The sequence below is a fragment of the Sturnira hondurensis genome, unplaced genomic scaffold (genome assembly GCF_014824575.4).
Source record: "Sturnira hondurensis isolate 20B ecotype Veracruz unplaced genomic scaffold, ASM1482457v3 Scaffold0000396, whole genome shotgun sequence".
NCBI lineage: Eukaryota > Metazoa > Chordata > Mammalia > Chiroptera > Phyllostomidae > Sturnira > Sturnira hondurensis.
This window is the reverse complement of record NW_028073027.1, coordinates 8429876-8456511: the sequence shown is the minus strand read 5'-3', so window position 1 is coordinate 8456511 and position 26636 is coordinate 8429876. Positions and strand designations below refer to the sequence as shown.

The following is a 26636-nucleotide window of genomic DNA, read 5'->3' as shown; positions in this document are numbered from 1 at the left end:
TGTCACTCAACACTTTTTCCTAAGATTTAACTTTAAAGATGAAGCAGTTTACACAGATCACAAACAAAATCCAACACCTCGGCCCAGGACCTGGAAGAATATAGTCTAAAGCAAAACTTAACTCTGATCACAATATGTATTTGCACTTCGGTGTTGAGCTCGGGTTCTCAGAACCCTGTTAGATGTTGGGGAGACAAAGGTGAACATGACATGACTCCTGCAGTCTCACCTCAGTGGATAGATGGGAACATAATTAAAGTACAAAAGAACCAAGGCAGGGAATGATGATAATTGCTGCTGTAGTTCTCAGCTTCTGAAGAAACAGGAATTCCTCCTCATCTTAGTCCCCATTCCCAGCTCCCAAGATGTGAACAAGCCACAGTGTGGCCTTGTGACGATGCCATGCTATGACAGTGGTCACCCCTGGCTCCCAGGTTCTGAGTGGATCCAAAGCACAAGAAAGGGAAGGATGGAAAAGGCAAGCTAGTGTGCAGTGTGCTGTTATGAACGCCTCTGTGGACACCAGCCTGCCACAGCCCAGCAATGCGCCTCAGAGCCCAGCCTCGTGCACCCCATCGCAGACAAGCCCAGGCCACAATTCCAGGTTCTTAAGGTTGAGAAACCCAGGAAGCTGTGTGCTGCAAATGCCAGCTGGATAAATAACTTTTGATTTTCCTGACTGTAAATGTAGTGGCTTTCAACCCCTGCAAAAGCTTTTACTCCATGTTGATGTGGCTCCTGGATGCTCAGCCAGGTTCCCTTTCCAGTGCTGGGCCCTCCCGCAGCTCTCAGACAACCTCTCCGGGCTGCTCTCTGTCTACCTACACACCCTCCCAGACTCTTCCCTTCCTGTTTCAGCGTTCCAAAACTCAGCTCAGGCTGTCTCCAGCCTCTCAGTAAGACAAGAGAGTACCTGTGTCATTTTATTCATGGTTTTATCCAAAACACATTTGTAAGCACTGAAGATTTAGCAATGCACATGACAGACAGCTTCTGCCCTCACAGACTTTGTATTACACATAGACAGAATCATTTCAGACACTGTTGCTATGAGAAAAATAAGACACAAAGGTATAACCAACGATTGATAACACGGGAGGAGAGCAGGGAAGGAGAGGCATAGTGGTGACTTGCTTCACTTAGAACTCTGCTCAGGAAAGGACAGCTGAGCTGAGCTCTGACCTGTAGGAAGGAGCTTTCTAAAAAAATAGGCAGTGGCAGAGTGAGTGTCCAGACAATAGTAAAAACAAGCTTGAATGCCCTATCACAGCATTTCTCAGATGGCACTCCAATTGTCTCTCACGACGTCTGGACTTTCTGAAGGGAAGGACCATGTCTTGTCTATCTCTACATCACCAACACACACACACATCTATACACACACACACACAGGGTCAGAAACAAATAATGCCCCCCTTTTTATTACAAAATCTTTTATTACAAAATTATAACCATGTAATTCTGTAACATAACAGTATCATACTCAAGCACACCATATGACATTTTTGGTGAAATGTTCAAATTAAACCTATAAATTGTTACACCCATATTATTACCCTACCAACCACACTCAAGCAGACATTACTTCTGCCAGACTCTGTATGTGTACCTTAGAACCTGACAAATGAGTATTTGGTAAACACTAGTCTTAAGGAAAAATTCCCATGGACATTTTTATACATGGGAATTCAAACAGCATAATGGACAGATGATATCCTCATTCTACAAATGTGATACTGTGGCCTTTTTACACCCATCCTACATTTATCCAGTTACATCTACTTATGTGCTCTGAGGGTTAGAAAACTTTTGAAAAGGAAAAAAAGCCTTCTACTAACAGCAGTGCTGTGCAGACATACTAGCCAGTCTAATGGGCCAGAAGGCCATGAAGCCAAGCCCGGATGTGGACAAGGCCCATGAAAGCCTTGAAAGAGAACTTACTGTAAAGGAGAAAGCAATCTGGCTCCCAGTCCCCAACCAAGGCACATCTGTCCAAGGGAAGTGGGGATTTCTTGCCACAAAATCCTGTCCTGTGCCAAAACTCTAGGGCCTTCAAGAGGAACATTGTACAAAGGAGCTGAAAAGACTCTCTCACTGAACTCCATGCCTGTGGCCAAAACCTCCTGTGTGGCAAACCTCAGCAGCATAACATAGAGGGAGAAAGTTTCCCCTCCACACTTATGAAAGTTGCCCCAACTGCTAGAGTATTGTATAGCTTCAGAAGAGTAATGGGCCACATGACACTCAGTAGAACCAAGAGTAGCTTAGTTGGTGAGAACTAAGCTTCAGCACAGCCCTGGTGGCAGCTCTGTCACCGAGATGGTGGTGGGGATGGGAACCTGGCTGTCTGTGTGCTCCAGTAGGCAACAAGGTCATTGAATTATAAAGACACATTTGCATCTCCTAAAGAACCCTGGAAAATCTTGGAGAGGAAATTTGCGCAAAGTGTATTTCTAGCTCCGACTATGTTGAGATTTGTGAATGTTGAAGGTAATATTAAATTGTGGTTCTGTAAAGGAAATCAATGGGGCAGGATTCATTTAACATAATCTAGTTATTTGTAGACCAAAACATAGACTAGATATTTCTTGTGGTTGATCTTATGGTAGATTTAAAATTTGGATCCTCATTTAAATGATCAGTATTTAGCTTATTTCATAAGCTAACATTTGTCAGTAAATGATGAGTGTATCAAAATACATCCAAGTCACCAAGGGAGTCACCCCCAGTTTCAGTTGTGATAATGAGGTGGCCATCAGGCTGATAAATTAGTCTAGCTCTGTTCTATATAATTTAGTCTAGTGCATAAGAGCTAAAGATTGATGCTGGGGATTGGAGCCAAAGCCACCATTCCTTGCCTGGCCCACACACCTGGGCATGTTTCTCACTCAGAAATTACTTGTGGAAGAAGCCTAGTGGCAGTTAAGGCAATAAAATGTTTGCAGTCCTGGGCCCCAGCCCTTTTGGAGTCTCTCCATCTCATCACTACTTATGCTGCCGTGTATGCTGGAGATAAAAGAAGAAAAGAGGAGAAACAAATCTTTATGTTAAATAGTGGTAGTGTTCACTCACTTAGCAAATAGGGAGGCATGATTTCATGCCCTGAATTCAGTACTTACTCTGTGCCCTTGGACAACGTGCTTCAAATGTCTAAGCTTTAGTTTCCTCAGCTATCGCACAAGGAGAGTGCCAGTAGCATTGACCAGTCTAGTGAGAGGTATTTCAGATCAGTTTTCAAATGGATCATTCATGTGGATCACCTGGATGGATTGTTGAATCACAATTTTCTGGACCACAATTTTCTAGAGTGTTTGATGCAAAAAATTTGTGATAAAGCCTAAAGGTTTATATCCTTTAAAAAAAATTATCAATTGCTGCTAATGCTGCCAGCCTAGAAATATGACTTTGGGAACCTCTAAATAAAATAACAGTATGAAAGATGGTGAAGGGATTAACCAAAAAGTATTTATGCACAGCATGTGGACATGGACAATAATATGGGGATTGGCTTGGGGAAGAGCAAAGGTGGGGCTGGGTGGAGGTGGGGAAAGGAAGAAAAAACAAAAACAATTGTAGCAGCATAATTTTTTAATGTGACAACTGTGTTTGCCCATTTGTAGGAAAAACAGGTAACTATAGGCCTATATATTAGGGAAAATTTAATTTTCACTTTACTCTTTTGGTAACTTTTGAATTTTGAGCATTTACTTTTACTAGAAATAAATAACAGAGTAAAAAATAAAACAATGCAAAAAAGTATTTAGCACAATTCTTGTGAAATAGTAAGCATAAATATGTTTTAGCTATTACTTTTAAGCCACACTTTTTACCTAACGCGAAACACGTAAGTTTTAGAGTTTTTTGAATGAATTATCTCTCATGTCTAATACCGGCAGAGAGTTTGTTCTGACATTAGCAAGTCATGACCCTTCATGTCACATAGTTCCATAGCAAGGCACCTAAGAGGTTTCTAGTAACAGAGCATTCTCCTATGAGATGCTTATTTGCTACTATGAATGAGAGGCTAAATCTATGCCTAGAAATTTTTTTGACTATCCTTTTACTTTGAGTATTTTTGTATCACAAAATCTGAACTCTATTGTGAGCCAACACGCACAGTTCTTAAGCAGTCAGGTTCCTGAGTACTTACCTCACAAGGTGACCAGCTCTTGTCATGTTGTGAAGCAATAGTTCTGCACAAACTGGGATAGAAAGAATCCTCACTTTTGGCTCTTCAGTCATAATTCATCCCTCTCTCTATCAGGACTAAGTGAGTGAGTTACTCTTCTAGATGAAGATCTTCTGAATGCCCAGGTACAGCTTCTGAGCACCTTCACATTTACGATTCTATCTGACCCATGGAGGTATTCCCTGTGACCACAGAGGAGAAAGTGAAGACCTGACTGCTCATGGTAGTATAGTCTTGTTTGCTAGCTTTCTAGAAGCACAGATCCTTACACAATGTGTACTCACAGAGAATGTTTTCAGAATTTTTAACAGCCAAATGGAAGAGTTGGGCCCTAAGAGAATTTCATTTTTTATTTAACAGTTCAGTTAAAACTAAAAAGTAGTTCATGTGTACTATTGGAAATCAGAATTTACAGAAAAAGAAAACAAACATTAAAGCCACACCCCATTTAACCCCAAGAGGACCACTATAGCATATTGGGACCTGGTCCCCTAACCCCCCTTTCTGCGGCAGCATGTGCAAAGTGAGCCCTGATGCTGTTGAAGCTTCTGCGTTCACTTACCACTATAGTATGATCATCTTTCTGTTCATAAATACTTTTTTATAGTATAGGAGTCTATTGTTTCAAAGAACTATAATTTGCTTAACTGAGTGGTAGGTGATTCCCAACTTTTGCTCTTTCAAAGACTGCTCCAGTTCACTCTTGGTGCTCACTCTTTTCCACGTTCCCAGGTTATGTCCTCAAGAATAATTCCTCAAAATGAAATTTCTATGTCAAAAAAGCAGGCAAATGTCAAGTCTTTTGATGTGCATTGCCAAATTGACCTCAGGAAAGGTTGTACTAAATAACTTGCCAGTTCTCAACTCGTGAGCACATCACTATCCCTTTTTATTGTTATTGTACGTTATTTATTCATTTGGCTGCTGATAGATTTTTCCTGGCCATAGAAGCATCTTGCTTTCTGTGCTGCTGCAAAAGAAGCCTTAAAGAGAGTAATAATAGCACCTAAATATTTTCTCATGAATAAGATTCGAGCATTGTGCAAACACAATCAATACAGCCCTGTCATTTAACCCCACTGTCTCAAAACTACACCAATGCCTTCTACCTCCCCATTCCCACCTACAACTAACCTGTTTACAATGGGCCGAACAGCATCTAAAACCCTTTAAGTGTGGTAAATCATGTAATACCACAATGCCCCTCTAAGACAAGATGCCATTACCAGTCCCTTTGTACAAATTAGAAATTAGAAGTACCTCTTTGCCTAAGATCACACAAGAAGTAGTAGAATATCAATTTGAACCCAGGAAGAAAAGAAGAAAGGAGGGAAGAAAGGAAGGAAAGGAGGGAGGAAGAGAGGGAGGAAGGAAAGGGGACACAGAAAAAGAAAGAAAGAAAAACAAAGAGAAAGGAAGTTTTTGAATGCAGAATGGGCAACCCTGAGAGTGTGAACTTGGGCAAGAAAATATGAATATGTTTTGTATTTGTTAATGTTCCTATTAAAATGTAAAGGAAATTAAATTAATGGGATCCAAAGTGGAACTAGAAGCACTGAGCAAGAAGTTTCTGAAACACTATTCATGAGTCTCCTAAGGAAGAAAATCAGACCTCCTGAAGCTCAAGACCTCAGAATGAGCCATTTCAAACACCACATTCCCTAACCAGAGTTATTCCATCTCTCTGCCTCCACCAATTTATGGCTCAGCCTGGGCAAATCATTAAAATCTCTAATGGACAAAACCTATTTTTCTGGACCAGTCATATATTCTCAGGTATGAAAACAGAACAAAATAAGGCATAATAATTAACAAAAAAAACATTAGACAAGCTGTTATGCCTACATCCAAATTCCTGGAGGAAAGTGCACAAAATGACCTGTTAGTTCTGGGGAGGGAACGATGCAGATTTTGCTAAGCTAAATGTCACTAAGCTCTGGGAACTTGAATGCATTTCTGAATAAAGGTGCTTCTTGAAAGAGAATAAATAAGTATCTCCGTATTGACATTTTATTGAATTGTGTACTGCGTAAGATTTGGGATACACTAATAAGATCAATGATTCATTAATGCAGTTCAGAACGTTGTCAGCTCTTTGCAAACATAGATTTAAGTCCAGACACAACAGGCGCTGCCTGTCTTCCCTTGGTCATGGTGCGATTCTTCTCGCCCTCACTCAGGGTCAGCAGACTTTTTTCCCTAAAGTACTATCTGCCTTGGTCTCATTTTGGATTTTGCTTGTTCATTTGTTTGTTTGTTTGTTTGTTTGTTTTTCAGAGCTATGCTTTCTAAGTTGAAAATTACTTAGTACCACTTCCTGAAATCACAACATTGTTAACTAGATTTATGACAGCTTAAAGTGGGAAGTAAGTTACAAATCTAAATAAGAATGTAAGCATTGCATTTTTTGTTCTTATTTTTTTTTATTTTGCCCAGTTTGAATACGCCTCAGGATTTTCCAGATTATCCTCTTTTCTCCTTACTCAAGTAAAGAAGGCAGCAAAGAGGCAACATACCTGAACAGGAGAGCGTAAACCGAACTGAAGGTACTTGTCCTAAGAGTTTTATTCTGATACAAGAGAGAAGCGAATGGGCAGGCACCAGCTCCCAAAGAACACAGTCACAGAGACTCGTGCGCCTTTGCCGAGGGGATTTAGGTTCCTTTATCTCCTCTGAAGGACATGGGTCATTCTACTTACTGTTCATGTTGCAACGTCATTCTTCCTCCTCAGTCTAATTCTCAAACAGCTTATTTTTTTAAATTCATGGTTTACTTTTCCTATCATGTTTTTAAGAGCCAGTTAAATTGTGAGGCAGACAGTAAAGTGTAAACCAGATGTCTGTTTAAGGACACGGGCAACAACATGCAATAGACTCAAATTTTTGCAGCTTTCTCTTTCTCTTTCTCCCCGCCCCCCATCTGGCTCTCCCCCCCCCCTCTTTTGAAGTAGCTACAGGCAGCAAGGGAAATGATGGAAGAGATGATGGAATTGTATATTCAAACACAACATCCTTCATTTCTTCTTCTTAGTTGAATATGTATTCCAACTGCTTTTACCACAAAAGTTTTCCCCAAAGGAGCCAATAAATAAAAGCTAAAACCTCAGGTAAACTCTTCTAGAATAGCTAGAAAATGCCTTAGAATAAAAAATAACCAAATATTGGAAACATTCTATAGTAATGCTTTCCAAAGTAATTGTACTCTGTTCAGCAACAGCCTATCATTTCCCAGGATTATATTATCTGTCTGCTGTTTTCACCAGGACCCCTAAAGAAAGATGAAATACACTATTACTACTATCCCTTTATGAAAATGTTTTCTTTCCAGAGCAATCCTTCCTCGATGACTGCAGTTGATAAACCAGGATCCACTTGAGTCTCACTGGGCTCCGGTTATAGTCATAAAATTCAGTAAGAATTCACTAATACAGGTTATTTGTGAGGAAGGCTAAGCTTAAATAATAAAGTTGTCATTGAAATTTAGTTCTGTTATCATGGGAGCATATGCATGAATAGTTACCAATGTACCACCAGAATTCACATGGTTTAACTTTAATTATGGAATTATTTATTAGGTACTGTAATATCCTTCTCAGATATTCTTTTCTTTTTTTCTTTTTTTAAAGATTTTATTTTTATTTATATTTAGGGAGAGAGGAAGGGAAGGAGAGAAACATCAATGTGTGGTTGCCTCTTGTGTGCTCCCAAGTGGGGACTTGGCCTGCAACCAAGGCATGTGCCCTGACTGGGAATTGAACCAGCGACACTTTGGTTCACAGCCCACACTCAATCCGCTGAGCTATGCCAGCCAGGGCAGATATTCTTTTCTTATTAAAGGCTGAAATCTATGCCTTAGCCTGAGTAACACAGTCATCATTTACAGATAGAAGATTAAAAAATAAAAATGTATAATGGCATGGCTTCTAGTCAAAGAGGCTAATTTATTCCTATCTACTGATGGCCCTAGTGTATTTTCAGTTCTACCCTTTTGAGTGTTAGTTATGTAGATAAATTCTGGGGATCACTGTCTCTAAGATGATTCCCTACTTGCTGATGAGAGAGCACTGCAGGTCATGCAGGCAAGGGCTTCATATCACTGACCTCACTATGACACCAATGGATTGGGAAGAGGACTTCCAAAGGATTGGGAACAGCCTTCAGAACAGTCAAAAGCTGAAAGTAAACTTTCATAGGCTGGATTGCTGTGTATCAGGTATACTCACTAACCAACGTTGCATCCACAATATAATTTCTTTTCCACCGTGTTGAAGTGTTACCATACACTCATATGGGGCTCTGCTGCCTGCAGCCCATAAATTCCAGAGGCAGAGATTTGCTGCAAAAGGACAGGAGTCTTTTATTTAAAAGCTACACAATTTTGGAAGAATAATGGGCTTCTGCCTCAAAGCCCATTCCCTTTAAAATACCCAGAGGAAAATAATCCCTTCACCTTTTGCCAGCTCAGTTTAAGACTGTGCCTGAAATTGTTCTTCCACTTAACAATGACCATCCTTTGGGATACGCAAGTGGCTATAGCATGATTATCCAGGCAGTTTAGCTGGTTCTTGGTCTCAGTCCGGCTCCAAGCATCTCTCTCAGCTCTGTGCATGCTGGCAGCCTCTTCAAAGCACCCTACCTTTCCTTAAGCCACTGCCTGCTGTCCCAACATGCCATCCCTCCTGTGGACGGTTCTCAGGGTGCATCCATGTGCCTGGCCAGGCAGACCACCCTGTGCAGCACCAATAAATAGCCAGTGCTGCTCTTGCCTCTTGTGCAAGCAGGAGCATGGGCCCATTGCCTGGCCACATGGTCTCCAGGGTCTGCTGGCACAGAAATGCTTGGTCCCTGTCCACGGACCAAGCTAACAAGGTGGAAGAAAGAGCAAGTTCCTGTGAGCCCTCGATTTAAATATTCCGCCCCCAAATCCAACATGTTGTGGGAGTACCCAGGTTGCCAGCCAATTTAGTCTAAAGTCCATCGCACAACAGCAGCCTGCACAGCATCTGTGCCCGCTCCTCCTGCTGCCATAGTTGATCACTGGGAAATGAGGAGGAGGGTCTTCTAACTGTGTGCAAGGGGCACAGCAACTCTGGGCAGGGCAGGGGGCCTTCACCGTCTTTGCCTCCACCATACATGGGTGTTGTACTTTTTCAGCCCACCCATACTCTGTGCAAGATTCCTCCAGTTGTCATGCCCTGGAGGAGACTTCTATTTGCCCCCTTGGAGTTTCCAGCAACCCCTACCTCAATTTGCAGAGTACAACCTTTCACATCAATTGGGGATCCCTCCACTCTCCTCAGCAATCTGGCTAGGCCCCATTACAAAAGTGTAATACGTGCACTGCACACACAGGCAAAAATGGTGACACCATTTTCACATCTATTTTTTAAAGATTTTATTTATTTATTTATTTATTTATTTTAGAGAAGAGGAGGGAGAAAGAGAGGGAGAGAAACATCAATGTGTGGTTGCCTCTCACACGTCGTCTACTGAGGATCTGGCCCCCAACCCTGGCATGTGCCCTCACTGGGAATGGAACCAGCGACTCTGGTTCACAGGCTGGTGCTCAGTCCACTGAGCCACACCAGCTAGGGCAACACATCTATACTTTAAGAGGCCACTTATCCACAAAGTTCTTTCAAAATGAATAAAAAATAAGCATAGCCGAGTTTCTTCAAATCAACTTGTAGAGCATGTGATCTATAATGGATAACAAGTTGTAACTGAGAAATTATTTACAGCTTAAAAGAGACATCCACACCACTAGTTCAGGCTGCACCTCCTTTCTCCTTTTACATTGTGAGGATGTTTGCTCACTGCATGTAGTGTTCAGTTGAAAGAATGTCAAGCTGTCCATCCTAATCTGACTTTCTCCCGTTGAAGAACCTTTCAATGGTGCTTCCCATACAAAGGTATTTAATTAGGCTGGGGCAGGTTGAGGACCTCAGGAAATCACAGCACAGCCATGGCACTCATCCCTACACACACAGCAAAGTTCCATTTTTCACTTACAAAGAGAAATTTGAAGAAAAATCACTACTCTTTTAAGAAGAAAAGGGCTTGATCTTTTTTTGAAGTGTGCTCCTAAACTGAAACACGAACAACTAAAAGCAATACTAATAAATATGCTCGTGGCAAGAATAATGGGAAACATTCCAATGTCTCAGGAAAAATACTGTTGTTTCAAAAAGGACCGAACCAGGTATAACAGAATCATACTCGCCTGGCATGAAGGGATTTGTGTTCTGAGATGGCCAGAAACTAATTCTATTCTGGAACAATTTTATAGCTAAATGAATTCTTTTCAAGCCTGACTGGCATTATCTTTGCTTTATTACTTTAACTTTATTTTTCCCTTGTCATTAGCCAAAGTTTAATCATTTATTGCCTTGAGAAGAATTTGGAACATGCCACTGAGGTCCATATTTGGAAGAGAAATTGCACGAGTAAGGGAGTCAAGAGAAAAGGCAAAGAGAAAAGCTTCACCGTTTTGGCTTGGAACCTCGTGGCTTGTAACTTAGAAACCACAGACCTACATATACAGGCAAAATCGTCTCCACTTGAAAACACTGTTTCCCTCACCAAGAATATGACCCAGAAAGATTACCGCCAAAGTTTTTAGCTCCAGAAAGTGGAAAATTGTTGGAAAGGGAGTGAATTTAACATAAAATATATATAGCTTCTCTCCGGGAGAGACACTTAGCAAGCAGGACATATCATAGCAAATCGTGTTTACATGGGATTCATAGGTAACGTCAAGTTTCCCATGATCGAAGTTGGTTTTTTAATATAGTCATTTAAAAAATCTAAACCCTTTCCTGCCCTTTAACACATTGAATTTATTTTGTTTTATTTTGTTTTTCTCAAGATCCGTGGCATTAATTGTCCTAAAATGATACGTTTGGAGGTTATTTAAGAGTGTTACATATTCACAGATGTAATGCTGCTGTTTTAAGGACTCTCGACTATTTCTAATAGCTTTTCATCACATTTTGGCCAAGTTATCATCTCTCTCTTGCTATACAAGCATCTAACAGATTCTCTAAGGGTCTAATAAGATTTCCTTTCTAATCAGTTACTCTGATCGGCTGCATTCTCAAAAACCAGAGAAACAAGCTTGTGGAGAGATTAAGCAAGAAGGAAAAAGCACTCATGTTCATGGATGATATTGTGGTAATGGGGGTGGGGCAGAAGGGGGTAAAAGGGGACTATACAGTAATATAAAAAACACAGTATTTTTTAAACTTATACTAAGAAAAAGTAATGCTAGGTGAGGGATATTTTTGTTTGCAAAAATCATAATATTTTGGCTTCTCAGAAGCCTTTCTAATCTTTACTTTTAGCTTCTTGACCATTTTCTGAGAGGTAGAATGTGTCACTTAACTTCATACAAAGGAGGTGTTACATACTATGTCTGCCTCTTTATGAGCTGTGTTGTTATTCAGAACAAGTATGATCATTCCAATAATTTTTAGACCTAAAACAAATTTAGCAGCAAATCTTTCCAATCATGCTGTACATGTATTTCAGAATTCAATGACCTTCTGTCACGAAACTAAGTTAACTTAAGAGAAAACCTATGTAATAGTGATGAAGGGAATGTTCTCACACATTTCGGATAAGCCAGGGTCAATGTTTGGCTCCAAGTCATATTCTGAATCACTGTAAGAGTAAGCCCCGTGGAAGCTGAGTGCAAAAACGCCCTCACACTGTACGCACACACTCATACCTACACTGACCCCAGAGTCCTGTGTGCTTTCTTATTCCGGCAGCTAAATCCAGTTCCCTCTCTTAACCCACGAACACTCAAGACTTAGTCTCTTCGCTCCCCACATTCTACTTACAGTACATTGTGGAGATGTTGCTTTATTTTTATAATTATGGAAAGCAAAAGATTCCTGGAACTAACCAAATTATGGTGGCCCCAAAACAAAGTAAAAAAAGCAAAACAAACACATACTGCTGTTTTAGAAACAGCAATATCTGTGGTTCCCTTAAAGAAAATCAAAATCTCCTTTTAACCATCTATTCATTTTTACTCCACTATTGGAAATGGCCCTTTTTTCCCGCATTTCTGCCTCTCCCTCCTTTATTATTATTATTATTTTACTTTTTAACCATTTTACTTTTTACTTTCTGCCTCTCTCTAGCTAATACTGAAAGTAATTTTAGCAATGAGATGATTAGAAGCTGCATCATTACTCTGGAGAAAAATGAAAAGCATGACCCTGGCCATCATCACCATGCCAAAGAAAGAAGAAAGCACTAAATAACTGCTGAGTTAAGCCATAGTCTTTACGGCCTAGATGGTTGATATCCAAGCAAAGATCTGCTCATCTACTTGTCTTCAAGTGCCTATATTAAAAGCTTCCTTTCATTCTTATTTCTGAGGACTGTGCCTAATCAGTAACCATCTCGGAGCACAGGGTAAAGATGTAATGCCTCTTACATGCTGATCATCAGTCTGGGGTAACTCATGTGCATCTCTTCCAAACAACTGCTAGGAGCCTCTGAGATGAGAAGATATGATCTCTTCTGGTGAAAGGGTGAATGGATATTGAATCTCAAACAACTTACTCTGCGTCACTTCACATGTTTGTATTACTGTACATTTCAACCATCCACATACCCGAAAAGGTTTGAGACCTTCATTTAGACACTGAAATGTTATTGGGACTTTTTCCTCCTCCCCACTCTCCCATTTCTATCCCTTCCCTTGCTGGTCAATTTGACTACGGATTAGAAATGAAATTTCAGGTCTTAAGTTTCAAACATGCAGGTAGAGAATATCAGTTTTTCCTAATTTCCCATCTATTATATGTATGTATATAATATGTATGTATTATTATAAGATACATATACACACAAAGCATGCAGACTCAGAGAAGTGGCATAGAAATGTGAACTCTGCAGTAGATTGCAGGAATATTCTGAAACTGGCAAGGCTTTGGAGAACAGATTTAAATAGGTGTAGCCCCCGCGTCTCACCTCAATTCTTCCCTGTGTTCCTTTATACTTGGAGAAACTGTATGTTCTACCTTTTGCCTGATACTTAATTTCTTTACAACCAAATCTGTTTGTCACTAACTGAAATTAGCCCCGCTCTTGCCTCCAATAGGCTCCTTCTTCACCTTTCCACTTCTTTTCCTTTCTATGTTCTCCCTGTCACTGTATGCCTTCAGTATCTCCTTCTTCTTTCACTTTGTTTAATCCCTTTATTTCTATTATAGCTCTGTTACCAAGGGAGTATCAGCACACAGGAGACAACTAATAAAGATATATGGAAAGGAGGAAGAAAGGGAGAAAGAGCAGGAGACAGAGAATCCACTCAAAGTCAACCTAATTTCCCAATCCAGAGCACCCTAGTTCCTAGACCCTCGCTTCGAATTCAGCCAAAGGACACGTAGAGCAAAAATCAAATAAGTAAATAAATAAATAAAATATTGGATATTATTTTTCTAACTCTTTTTGGTTTCAAGAAAATAAAAGACAGAAGTAGTAATTTTATGACTGATCTTACTTTGTAAGTAGAATTTTACAGCTGAAAGGGACCCGCTCCCATCTCTTCAGGGTTACATAGCCCTTTTGGTTTTCATATATGAGTGATCCTCATTTACCATAGTCTTCAAGTCTCTGAATTCAGCTTCTTCTACCATGACAGCATATTTCCTTTTCCTTTCCTTTACAGCAAAGACCCGTCTTTTTCTATTAGGGAAAACTGGCCACACTTCAGGCCATGCTGAGAGCTTCTCTTCTGATTCTGCTCCCTGTGGCCAGAGTCCCATCAGATTTCCCCAGTGAAGGCCTGCTTGTGCTGACTTGGACTCACAATGACTGAGTGGTCCCTTCAGCATCCAAGACCTATTTTTCTCCTGTCTAATTTCCCTTCTCCTGAAGTTGTTTTCAGTCAAGAAAGAAGCAGTTAATACAACTAATCATCTTAATGTTACTCTTGGAACTGAAGAACACAACATGCTCCAGCACCTCAGAAATAGATAATGTAGTTAATAATCACTACAGCTTCAATGAAGAAATCTACTCAGAGGCATTCTTTAAGCTTCATCATCTTTTCTTTTGCATTAGTAAATTATTTCTGGCAAGAAACAGAAAGATTTTTAAGCTGATACATTTCCCTACTTTATTTCTAAGTATTTCCACCTGAACTGGATTTGTGAATATTCATTAAAAAATCCAAAAATATCTTATCTCTTAATTAAATATTTTGGCTCTGGAAGAAACTGAATACCTGAACACAGCATTAGAGAAACTGACAGCATTAACATGTTCAGTGTTTTTAGGGGTGTGTTCTTTTAATCTCTCACGAGGCTAGCTACTAGAATCATTTTAGCAGCCAGTCTGCCAGCCTTCCTTAGCAGTACAACTTAAAACTGGTTTCACTGAATCTCATGTCACTCTGTTTCATCAGGATAAGATAAAAAGGCACAGCTGTCTCATCACTCAACTCCTAAAAAAGAAAACCAGTTATCACAGATAGTCTTGGCTTATCTAAGAAGTTACTGCAGGCTGTCATATTTTTCCCCATAGGTAGTAATTCTGGGCACATTGATTTCTAATAAAGAAAAGATTTCATTTCTTAAATCTTATACTTGTTTTGCATTATACGATGTTCCTTGAGGGTGTGAATTATTTTTTAAATACTAAAATTAGAAATTACCCTGTTTTTGAGTGAAGAGCAGCTTTGTTTTTGTTCAACAGTAATTCTTTGTATTGAAATACATTTCCATTAGTATAGCAATAAAAAATTTAATATGAGTATTAATCAAAATAGATCCTACTGCTTAAAATAAAAAACATAAGTGCCATGACTGGTGTGGCTCAGTGAGTTGGCCATTGTATCCTGTCAGGGCACATGCCTGGGTTGTGAGTCCAGTCTCCAGTTGAGGATGTGCAAGAGGCAACTGCTGGTTTCTCTCTCACACAGACATTTCTTTCCCTTTCTCTCTCTTTTCCTTCCCCTTTCTCTAAAAATAAATAAATAAAATTTAAAAAAAGAAATCATAAGCAAAAGAGATGCTATTTATAACTACAATCTTCTATTTCTTTGAACAACAGAGATATATTACAGAGAAAAAAACTAGATTAATATGGCTACCTGAACCCATTCAAATTTGTCAGCCAATATAACTAACTAGATATTTAAATAAATTCATGTTAAAATGGTCAACATAAGAGACATCCAAATCTGTGAAGAACTTTTGAGTTTATTTGAGCCAAAAGGACAATGATTGCTGAGAAGCAAAATCTCAACAGATTGAGAAAATGCTCCAGAGAATGGCAGTTTTGCAGCTTATTTTATACATTACAACCAAAAGAGGAGATGGAAGGAGAGTTACATGAAATCATTGGTGGTAGATGAGGGAGTTGGGAGAAAGCAAAGAGGGGAATCCCTGGCATTGGGTAAAGAGTAAAATGAGAAGAGAGATACTTCTTTTACATTAACAGGTACAAGACAGGTAACACTTACAGCACATAGAAATGATATGTGGGCAACAAGACAACAAGGAGGGGTCCTGTGGTCTCTACTCTGATGGAAGGAAGACTGTGCCCTGAGGGGTCTGGAAAAGAAGATTACTCTGACATTCCAAAGGCATATTATCTTAGGTGCAAAAACAAAATAAGCAGGCTCTGTGAAGGTAAAGATTGACCTTTGTCAAGGAAAATACTGGCCGAGGACCTACCCGCTATGACTAGTTTTTAGTTAGGTAGTTTTTATTTCAGACCACCCTATGCGGTTACTTTTAGTCCCTGAGTTTGTAAGGTGTCGGGCATAGTTTGTGGCAACATTTTCATCCATGAAATATATTCAAAACATTATTGCTAAGTAAGAAATATTGTCAATAGTGAACCAAAAATTTGGATGAATCTGTGAAAAATGGAAATCAAAGTTAGGGTGTGTTACCATAGTTAGCTAGATATTAAAAAAGGAAATAGAGCAAAGGGAATCAGACACTGAGCCTGTTTGTTTAACCAGGAAGCTGCAGCCTCACTCTCCCCCCAGGGAACACAGGGAACGACCTACGGAACCACCCATGTATTCCCCATAGATCACTGAGAGAAAAACAAGACAAAGGGGGAAGAAGTAAGGACATGCAAAATAGGAGTCAAAATGGGGCAGGGGGGAGGTGCTTGACCCTAGAGGCTGTCAGTCTAACCTGGAAAGGGATCATTGGCTAGGAGGTGAACCCCTCAGAAGCCTGAGAAAGCTTGGAAGTTTATTGGTTATTCTAAAAAAGACTCCTGGTTTTTCACAAGCTGAGAGGATATAACCCCAGGAAAACAATGAGGAGTTGTCTTTCATTCCATGACCCACACTCACCTGCTTTGTTCATGTGCTCTCTCTTGCTTGGGAACACATGACCATGTAGGTCTGCAGCCCCATGGGGCTGCAGTATACCACATGGGCTGCAAAGGACTAAGTCTTCGCCTAAAACAGAAACTCTGGGCATTGGCCTTTGTTTTGGCCTTGCTGAGACACAGTTGGAGTTTTTCCATGGTAGGGTTGATGGAAGTGGGACACGGGAAACCCAGAGGCAGATTTCTCCCTGAATAAATCTCGCCACACCACATCCTCCCATGTGTGGATCTGTGAAATGCTTTCTTGTGATCCCCTGGAATAACAATTTCTACCAGCAACAGTCAGAGAGGCCACAACAGATCAAATAATGCTGGCAGAGACTGCTGCAGAGCTGAGGGTGGCTCCAGGGCACCTAGACTGTGAGGTGCTGTTTTGGGAGATTCATGAGAGGCCCTGGGGCAATTAATAGAAATGAGTTTTGTGTTTGGGTTGAACACCTGGAAGCTAAAGCATGAGTCAGTCCATAAATGACAGCAGTTAGGAGGGGAGGGCCCCTCCTTGTTCTAAACTAACTACCAGAAGGCAAGCTATGGGAAAAGCCATACACTGCAACTGTCTTACACACACCCCTCACATGCCCTGCAGACAAGCTCTGCTGATCAGAATAGCCTCCAGCAACAGCACAGTAGAAATAATCTACTAAGGTGCAAGGATGGATAGGTGATTGAGAATCACCATGTGGTTCAGAAAAAAATAACACCATGGAAAATAAGCACAAATAACAACAAAACAAGTTAAAAATAGAGATGCCATAACAAACAGAAGAAATGTTAAAGTAAGGACAACTGCCCTATTCATGGAGTGATTAAAAGATAATGCATTTAAGAAAAGAAAGCTACTAGAGATTATAAATATTTAAAATATGACTATCAAAAATAAAATGATCAAAAACTTTAAATGGCATAATGGAACAAAATCATGGAATTAGAGAATAAAGCAACTATAAAAGAAAGGTTAAAAGACATGAAGGATAAAATAAGGTATCAGAAAGGGTAAATATAAGAAATAATCAAGAAATTTTAAAAATTATTTCAAATCCCTAGAGTAGTATGTCTTTAGTTTAAAGCAGCCCATCAAATAAGAAGCAGACTAATAAACTGTCCTATACTACCAAAATATTATCTTAAAATTTCGAAGAACATTAAAAACTTACAAGTCAACATTAATTAAGGAAAAACTTTACCTTCCTTAGAAATCTATACATTTTTTAGAAATTAAGAAATTATGTAGATAAACAAAAATAGTAAGATTTTGATTAACAAACAAACAAGCTCAATCTAGTAAAGATATACAGAACCCTCTTTTAGATATCCTTAAAGGAAACTATATTCTAGTGTTAGAAAAAAATTGACAAAATTTTATTTACTTCTTGAAGTTTTTAATCATTGCTAATGATTCAATGCTGTTCCCCTCAAAACCAGAAACCTCACCTTAAAATACTGAAGAAAATAAAACATAAAAACCTTAAAATACACCTTTCATAGTCTTAGAGGATGTGGAAGTGAAAAAAGTTCTTCTCAAAATCCAATATTTGAATGACTTTTCCAGGTAGAGCACACATGCACAAATACACACACCCACATGCTATCTTTCCCAACACCTTTCTCACAGAACACAGCATTTTCTTTGCTGTGTTTTTTCTTTACCAAAAGAGAGTATTGCCGCAAACCAAAATCCTGCAGAGCAACAACAGATTTATATTAAAACAAGCCACTTAGAGAGAAACCAGGTTCTCTGGCAAAAGCAGAAATGGAATAAAAACATGATGACACCACTGCTAAGACAGGTACAATTTACAGCCACAGATGCTCCCAGCGGAACTGCTCTGTACTCCTTTCCGCCACAGCAGCTTTGGAAGTGGTTAGATCTTATCAAAATCCAGTTGGGAAAGTTTCCACTGAGGCCAGTGGGTAGTAGTACAGGACCAATGCACGGAGGCAACCTGGCAATCAGCAACCCGGGATCCAGCTTTTTGTACTAAGTCTCTTGACTGGGTCCCTGTCTCTGGGCCTCCCTGGAGGAAACGGTTTTGCTTTATAGGGCTTCTGAATTGTAGGAGCCAGAAACCTGGAAGTGTATGCCCTCCCAGAATGATCTAGCAGTAGCTTCACTGATTTTCATTCAGCAGGAAGAAGAAGGGATGGATGGGATTCACAGCTAAGACATGCGGAAGGGTGTCTGTTCTTCAACAGTTCATGTTGCTTGGCTCCTGTGGTTTCATCCAGAAGGATCACAGGTGATCATTTCTTTGGAAACCTCTGTTTGCAAGACAATAACCAAACCTACGGAGACTGGTCAGAGAGGTGCGAGGGGTATGTGGGAAAGCTAAACTTTGTGTGTGGTGTATCTTGTCTCACAGATGCATAGGTTAGCTGCAGATACATGAGATCTTAAATGCTCAATAAATTAAAACTGAGAGATTACTGAAAATATTTTTTAAATTCTGAACTGCTTCTAATATAGTAAATTAGAGATATATATTTAAATTAATAATATAATATATTTTTTAAATTATACTATAAGAATGGCAAACAAGGCCAATCTTGTTCACAAAGGTAACTGATTAAAAGCAATACCACAAGTTGGAGCTACTCAGTGTAGTCTCCTGAAGTAAGCAGATCATTTTGGCCACAGTACAATGGGTTCAGAGAAGTCATGCTATTTTTGCAATTGAAAAACTTGAGAATCCTCGCCAATTAGAAATATGTCTCAGTTTCTACACTTATAAAATATATAACATACTCTCAGGAGCAATCTGAAAGAAGCTATAGTTTAAAAAATAAGAAAATGTCGACAAATACTAATAATAAAGTATCATCAATTAATATCCTTAGGAAAAATCACTATGGAACAGCTACAAAGCACTCTCAGGACCGTTTGTTTACCAGGTAAGGGTGAAATCCATTCCCATAGTTCATACGTGGTGGGGATTATGTTGGTTTCAATTACAACAGGAAATGTTACTGTTTGTAAGTTAAGGAAAGCATTAAAAAGAATACAAATAATCAAATTTAGGAACTAATAAAAAAAAGGCAGATTGAATAAAACAGAGAAGTAGGAGAAAGTACACAGCAAAAGTCCTGGTGTAAGTTACCGAAATTTCACAAAATCCACATTATATTCAAGTATTTCAACAAAAAATAAAACCAGTGAATGAAAACAAAAAATACAAAAAGACACAAAAAGAATAGAACTAGAAATAATTCACAAAATAGTTATATACAAAGTGGAAAAAACAAAAGAAGCCTATACTTTGGTGTGTGAAAACTCAGCTAAGCGGAAGTCTAGAAACTTGGGATAAAGGGAGTGATGTAGCCCTGCAAACTCTCACAGAAACAAACGATTTGCTGTCACCTGTGCACAGTGGGATACTGCCTGAATAAGTCGAGTCTCAAAGTGGGATTCTAACAGGCCCTGTTTCCATCTTCCCAGAACCGTTTAGTTCCACTTTAAAATTTCAGTGATGCAGCATAAGCGTAAAAGCGGAAGCCTGTTTTCCAGGAAGAAAAATCAGCACTTGCTCAGCCCTGCAATTGGACTCATTTCTCAGGCGACAATTGGAATAAAACGAACAGTGGATGAGCGGCAGGATCTCTTCTCCTTGTGGCATTTGCTTTCTCTACTCCTTCGATAAGAAATGAATTTTGTGAGTGGAAGGTCATCTGTGACGTTATCTTAGGCAGTTACATAGTTGTGTTTATCACATGTAACCCTGCGACTCTGGCCACAGGTGACTAGAACACAATAGGCAGCTGGTCCAGTTTAAGCCAATCAAATGTTCTCCTCCCCAACCTTTGGTGTGGAAGTGATGTCAACTGTGGAGAAGTGGACTGGTCACCTTCCTCTTGCCGTGTGCACAGAGAAGTACCTCAACCAGATTTTGGGAAGGAAGAGTGAAAAAGGCCCGAGACTAGAGAAAACGTACAGAGCAGAGAGAAATGGAGAATACTACTTAGATTCCTGGAATATTTCCATCTTCATGCAGATAACCCTACCCCCTTCTTCCCACGCAGGTGCTGCTGTGGGGCTGACTCCCCTTTAAACTTCCTGTGCGTAACTCTCCACCTTGAAGTGTGTTTCTGATGATAACAAAGCACAGCCTTAGTCTTCCAAGTATTAGTTCACCCATTATTTAGTACAAAACAAGAATAAATCAAAGTCAAGAAGCTCTTTAAATTTGATGTCATTGTCGCACAGCCTATGCCTTTCAAATTAGGGAGACATGTTTCAAATGCACAATAATCTTGATATACTAGGACATTGTGAATCATTTTTTATGGTTCAAAATTCAAAGAAGTATACACTGAATCCAAGTTTTAAAAAATAATGAGAAACTTTACATCTGACCTTAATTCCCTTTGTTAGCTTAGCCATATAGTATTATAAAACACTACATCTGGTAAATCTCTGCAAAAACTGATCCTCCATCTTTGAAAACATTTTATGAGAGGATACGGACTTCCTGGCTTTATCTGAAGGACAGAACAAGAATTAAGCAGCCTTGAGGTTTCCAGAATATAGAAAATTTCATAATGTCTTTGTTCTTCTCTTGACAAGCGTATCTTTCCCGGTATCTGAGAGACTGAAGAATTAACATGTTTTCAATTCAAACCTGGAAAACATCCATTTATGTCTCAGTGATAGAAATATATTGTGGTAAAAAATTCTTCATTCTCAAATGCATTGTGTACAGCCAAAAAAAAAGGCTACCAAGTGTATCAAACATCATGCTCTTAATCAAAATTAACACTTTTATATTTTATTACTTAGCAAGTATACTTTAATAAGATTTTAAATGAACTATGTATATCAAAAGTACTATTTTTATAACTTCTTTTTCCTTGAGGGCTTGAAGAATTTTTAACAAAATTAAAATATTTACAAAACTTTCATTTATTTGGTTTTGCATTTTTTAATTGTTGTTCAAGTACAGTTGTCTCCACTTTCCAGCCGCACTTTCCCCCTCCCCACTCACCCCCATCCCCCACCCTCAATCCTACTCCCCTTTGGCTTTGTCCATGAGTCCTGTATACATCTTCCTTGATGACCTTTCTCCTTCTTTCTCCCATTATCACCCTTCCCTCACTTCTCTGGTTACTGTCAGTTTATTCTTAATTTCAGTGTCTCTGGTTATATTTTGCTTGCTTGTTTGTTTTGTTGATTAGGTTCCACTTATCAGTGAGACCTATGGTATTTGTCTTTCACCACCTGCTTAATTTCACTTAGCACAATGCTCTCCAGTTTCATCCCTGATGTCCCAAAGGGTAGGAGCTCCTTCTCCCTTTCTTCTATGTAATATTCCATTGTGTAAATGTTCCACAGTGTTTTGATCCACTCATTTACTGATGGGTACTCAGGTTGCTTCCAATTCTTGACTATTGTAAATTGTGCTGCTATGAACATTGGGGTGCATAGGTTCTTTTGGGTGTTTCAGGATTCTTAAGCTATAATCCCAGCAGTAGAATTGCCAGGTCAAAAGCCAGTTCCATTTTTAGTCTTTTGAGGAAGTTCCATACTGTTTTCCACAGTGGCTGCAACAGTCTGTGTTTTCACCAAGAAAGTACTAGGGTTCCCTTTTCCCAACAAAACTTTTAAAACAGCGTTTTTTCTCCTTTATGTACAAACACCATTTTAATATGCAGTTCTTTGATGCCACTGATTTCTTTGACAAATGACATCATGATAGAATTTAAGAATACCATTTAACATTATTTTCCCTCTGGCAACTCATGGTATATAAGACTCTAATTGATATTTAATCACTTTGAATGTGAACATACTTCTACAGGAACTAAAGTATTGTCTACTTTGGATGCATCTGCCCCTTACTAGAAGAGATCAATGGCAAACACATTTGTTTTCTATAACAAGTGTGCAAATCAATAGAATGGCCTACGTCATGATAATAAGAAAAATTTAATGGAGGTCATTACTTCAATTTCCTGTATCTGAAATTGGTTGAAGCTAGGTATTATAAGAAAGAAAGTTGTAGATTGTTCTGGCTTCTTCAAAAGCCATCTTATTTGGGAAGCATATTAACCAATTTAGCCCAATAATTGAAATGTTGATGCACTCTGAGCCTCCTGGCTAACACAGAGCAATTATCGGTAGTGAAAGCTTTATCACAGCTTTGCAGTTTCCTGCCTTCAAGTCTGGATCTATATTGGCTTCTGAATGAGGTGTCTTTTTAATAGCTACAGGCCCCTTTAAACATTATTAGATCAATTGTAATCCTTGTCTGCTAAGCTGCCCTTTTCCCTCTCCTTTCTAACCTTTAGAGTTCTTTTGACTGTTGTTCTGGATCTTTTCTGTGGTGGAAAAAAACACTGCTCTTGGGGAGAACTGGATTTTTCTAGCCCCATTCTCATAGTGCTGTCCCTTTGCTATTTGAATTGCTTATCCCAGGGATGAATTTCTGCAACAACCTTATTTTATCCTGGATCATACTACTACTCTGACCTATGTTTGACAATGGATCAGCAGTTAATCAGCATGATCACTACTGAAAATATAGTCTACACTTGTCGCTCCACTGACTAAACATTAGTCGCTGCAGCAGGAACTCCACCCTTTGTGTGATGGAACTTTCAACAAATGAAGGGTTGGTGTACTGCAGATACAATTACCTAATCTGTGCTATGGTGAGTAGGATGTCTCAAGGGCTACGCAATCTGAACCTTTTCCATAACGATCCAGTGAACTCTGGAGACTTCATTTCAGAGGCTGCCACCATAGGGGTTACCCCAGTCACCCTAATGGGCCATTGAAAGTCTGACACCATTTTTGCAGTTGAAGTCACCTCATAGTCCAGATTTTGAGTTGATCGTTTCCATATTTGGTAAGGCATATTCATTTAGATGATATCTGCAGTTCTATAACAATATAACTAGGCCTCAATATAGAATAACTCATCATTTTTTATTTTCATAGGATTATAAAGTAGCAGATATTCATCTTGCTTTGCCTCTCCAAGACAACCCCCTAAACACATCCACACAACTGCACACACGTCCACATCCTCCAACACATACATGATGCACACACACAAACACATACAGTATATAAAAGGCAAGTAAAAAAATTATTTTGGCATATAAATAGCTTTAATATATTTTAATTATTAAAAATTTTTTTAAAAAAATTTAACTTCTCCACTACTTCCAATGGTTTAAAATAACTTCCTTCAATTTTAGATCCAATCCTTGGTTTCTCTCTTAGTGTCAGAACTTTTTAAATTCAATTTAATAAGGAAATTTTCTTCTTCTCTTTTGGTAAAGAGAAGAATAGAATTTGCTTCATTTTCAGATGTCTCACTGAATGCACTCATAGCCATTTTGTTAATGTTCCAACGCTGACTGGGTTATATGTTGTAGACCACTCTGCCTGGTTCTAGGAATTGTATCTCAGCCCCTTGTGACTGAGGGTGAGGGACAACCTTTGGAATGCCAGCTGCAGGAGACGAAGCTTGCCTCTGGTAGCAAATGGTGCCTCAGTTTCCTCTCCCTGCCCTCAAAGCTTGATCAGAAGTCAATGACAGGTAAGAGTCCTCAAAGTGGGGGGCAACCCAAGCCAGACTCGATCACTTGGGAGGCCATCATGAAAGGACTCAGGGGGCTGCAACAAAGAGCAATGGACTCTCATCCCCCGACTTTGACATAGCCTGAGTCCCCATGTTCTCTGGGAGAAGCGCTTCCTGGCTCTAATCCGCTTAAGCCTGAATACCTGATGGGGAGAGGTGCAGCTCCTTGCCTTGCTAGAGCGTATCCTGGGGAAAAATCTGGCATCACAAAGATTTCCTGATAAACCTGTGAAATCTGCTCTGCTAAGAGTGCTTTCATTCATATGTTAAGGGTTCGAGCAGGAAACCCTAAAACTCTGTTCCTGACAGACTCTGATTCATAGAAAGCCCTCAGATTTCTTTGAAATGTTATCTACTATTTGATCCTTGCCGTCCTGTATTCCTGTGCATTAGAACCCAATAAAAGGCCCTGGAGGAGGGAGCTGGAGGCCTTTTTCCCCTGAGAAACTGGCCACTGCTCACGGCCTTTTTCCTCTAGTAAAATGGCCACTTCTCCTCCCTAAGCAGATCACATCATGTCTCAGTCAAATTTACTCTTGTCCATGGCACTTGCAAGGAAAGTCACCCCCACAGTTATGCGGGTTGGACCCTCTTGTGTGAAATAAGAAGGAAAGTTCTCCCCGCTGACAAAGTTACATTCTCTTTCTTGTCCATCAAGAAAACAGTGAGTATGTTCAGCCTGCTGTCCCCTCTGCTTTCCTATAACATCACTTCTCATCGTCTGTCTCTGTTTTTTTAGAGTAACATATGTTAGATTTCCTTGGTGCCACCTTTGCCCATTACCTTTCTTTCCTACCTGCTTCCAGCCTTGGAGGGCCAGGGCAGCCTAGCGAGGGAAAGGAAGGTTGGGCTCTGGACAGGGAAACAGAGAAGTTGACTAAGGGGCCACTGTGCAGCAGGTTTGCAGCCACAGGTAACCCAAGCTGGAAAAATAGAATGAAGTTTGGAATTTGAATTTTTACTGGACTGAACATGCTAATTACCAAAATGAAGTTAATCTAATGTGCAATAATGACTGGAGGACATTCTATTATCTGAAAGTGGCAGGGAAAGTAGTGCCCTGAGCAGGTTAAAAGAGACAGATGGAGGAAAATAAAGTTGCCTTACAGTTGTACCCTATGAAGTCACATCTTCCCACAGGTACGATGATTTAGATGCATCAAAGAAATCAAAGTTCTCAGCTTAAACATCAACGTGTGGACTGCTAGTTTCAGATGGGCTTGGGCACCCCTGGTGACCTGGGGGGACAGGTTTTGCAGGGGACAGGTTTCCCTGACATCTCTTTGCTAGGACACTCTAAGAAAGATGAAATATCTTAAAAGAAGAGGAAAAATAGGCTTGACTCAACAACAAAGCTCTATGCTTCAGGGTGAAGAGGTGATTCTAATAGGGTATTTGTCAAAAAGATTTTTCTGCTCGCTTCTCTGGCCTCATGTAGTATATAAGTAGAGAATGAGGGGGAAGGCTGTGTAAACAATGAAAGATTTGTCCCCAACAATGCCTGTCCTTCCTGTCCTTGCCATGGCTCATTATGATTAATGCATACATTGTATGGAGATGTGACTTTCTTGGGCCAATAGGATGTGGACAGAAGTTATGTTGTTTTCTGAGGTCTTAAGAGGTGTCTTTTGTTTCCAGTCAGTTTTTTTAAGCTTCTGCCATTCCCATGAGAAGGACATTCCCCAAAGAACTGCTGGACCCAAAGGAGAAAATACCTGGCGTGATCTGGACACAGCCGCAGCCCACAAGCTCAGTGGATCCTCTGAGCCAGCCTAGCCATTGCCAATCCATGAACCCACAAGTAAAAACAAAATCGGATCATTGAAAGCCACACATACTTTGATGGCGTTTTTTGGACAGCACTGTCAAGTAAAAAACAAAATTGTTGAAGTTTCTGTAAAACCACAGGGATAGTAGGGCATGTAAAACACTGGAGTCAGAAGGAGGTATTCGCCTCCTGTTTTCTTAATGAACACTCCGAGCTGTGGGATCTTGAGTGATCCAGGTCAATAGCAAAGGCAGGAAGCTGTGGGAGAGAACACAGTGTCTGGGAAACTTAGAGTCCTCCATCGCAGCAATCTCCAGCTCGTGGTGTCTGGAAACAGGGAGAAGTGGTCATGCTCTCACAAGTGCTGAGTGACAGTAGCACTGGGAATCCAGGTATGCAGATGTTCGTTAGAGCCATAGGAAGTAGAAAGAGAGAAGACAACTCAACTCCACAGATGACACATTCTTGTGCATAACCAGGTGTGATACACATATCCTGTAATCTCCCCATGATCCAGACAGAGCCAGAAGCAAAGAAATACAAGTTATAAGTTGTGACTGCAATGGATGTTTACAGAAATAATCAAAGCCATGAACAAAGTCGACAGATAAACTTAATGCATTTATAAGTAACCCAAACAGTGGCAGAAAAGCTGATGTCTTTGATGATGGGATAGAGATTCGAGATTTCAGGCCCTGGCTTGTGTAGCTCAGTGGATTGAGCA

The 26636-nt window shown here is 39.8% G+C and overlaps 1 long non-coding RNA gene across 1 annotated transcript; it reads right to left on the bottom strand.

Moving 5' to 3' along the window:
• On the bottom strand, nucleotides 1–26196 carry LOC118983142 (uncharacterized). Its single transcript, XR_005065659.1, has 3 exons — nucleotides 26185–26196; nucleotides 9729–9736; nucleotides 1–776 (listed from the first exon to the last, which is right to left on the bottom strand). It is a non-coding gene; the product is annotated as an uncharacterized LOC118983142 (long non-coding RNA).
• Nucleotides 26197–26636: the final 440 nt, after the last annotated feature.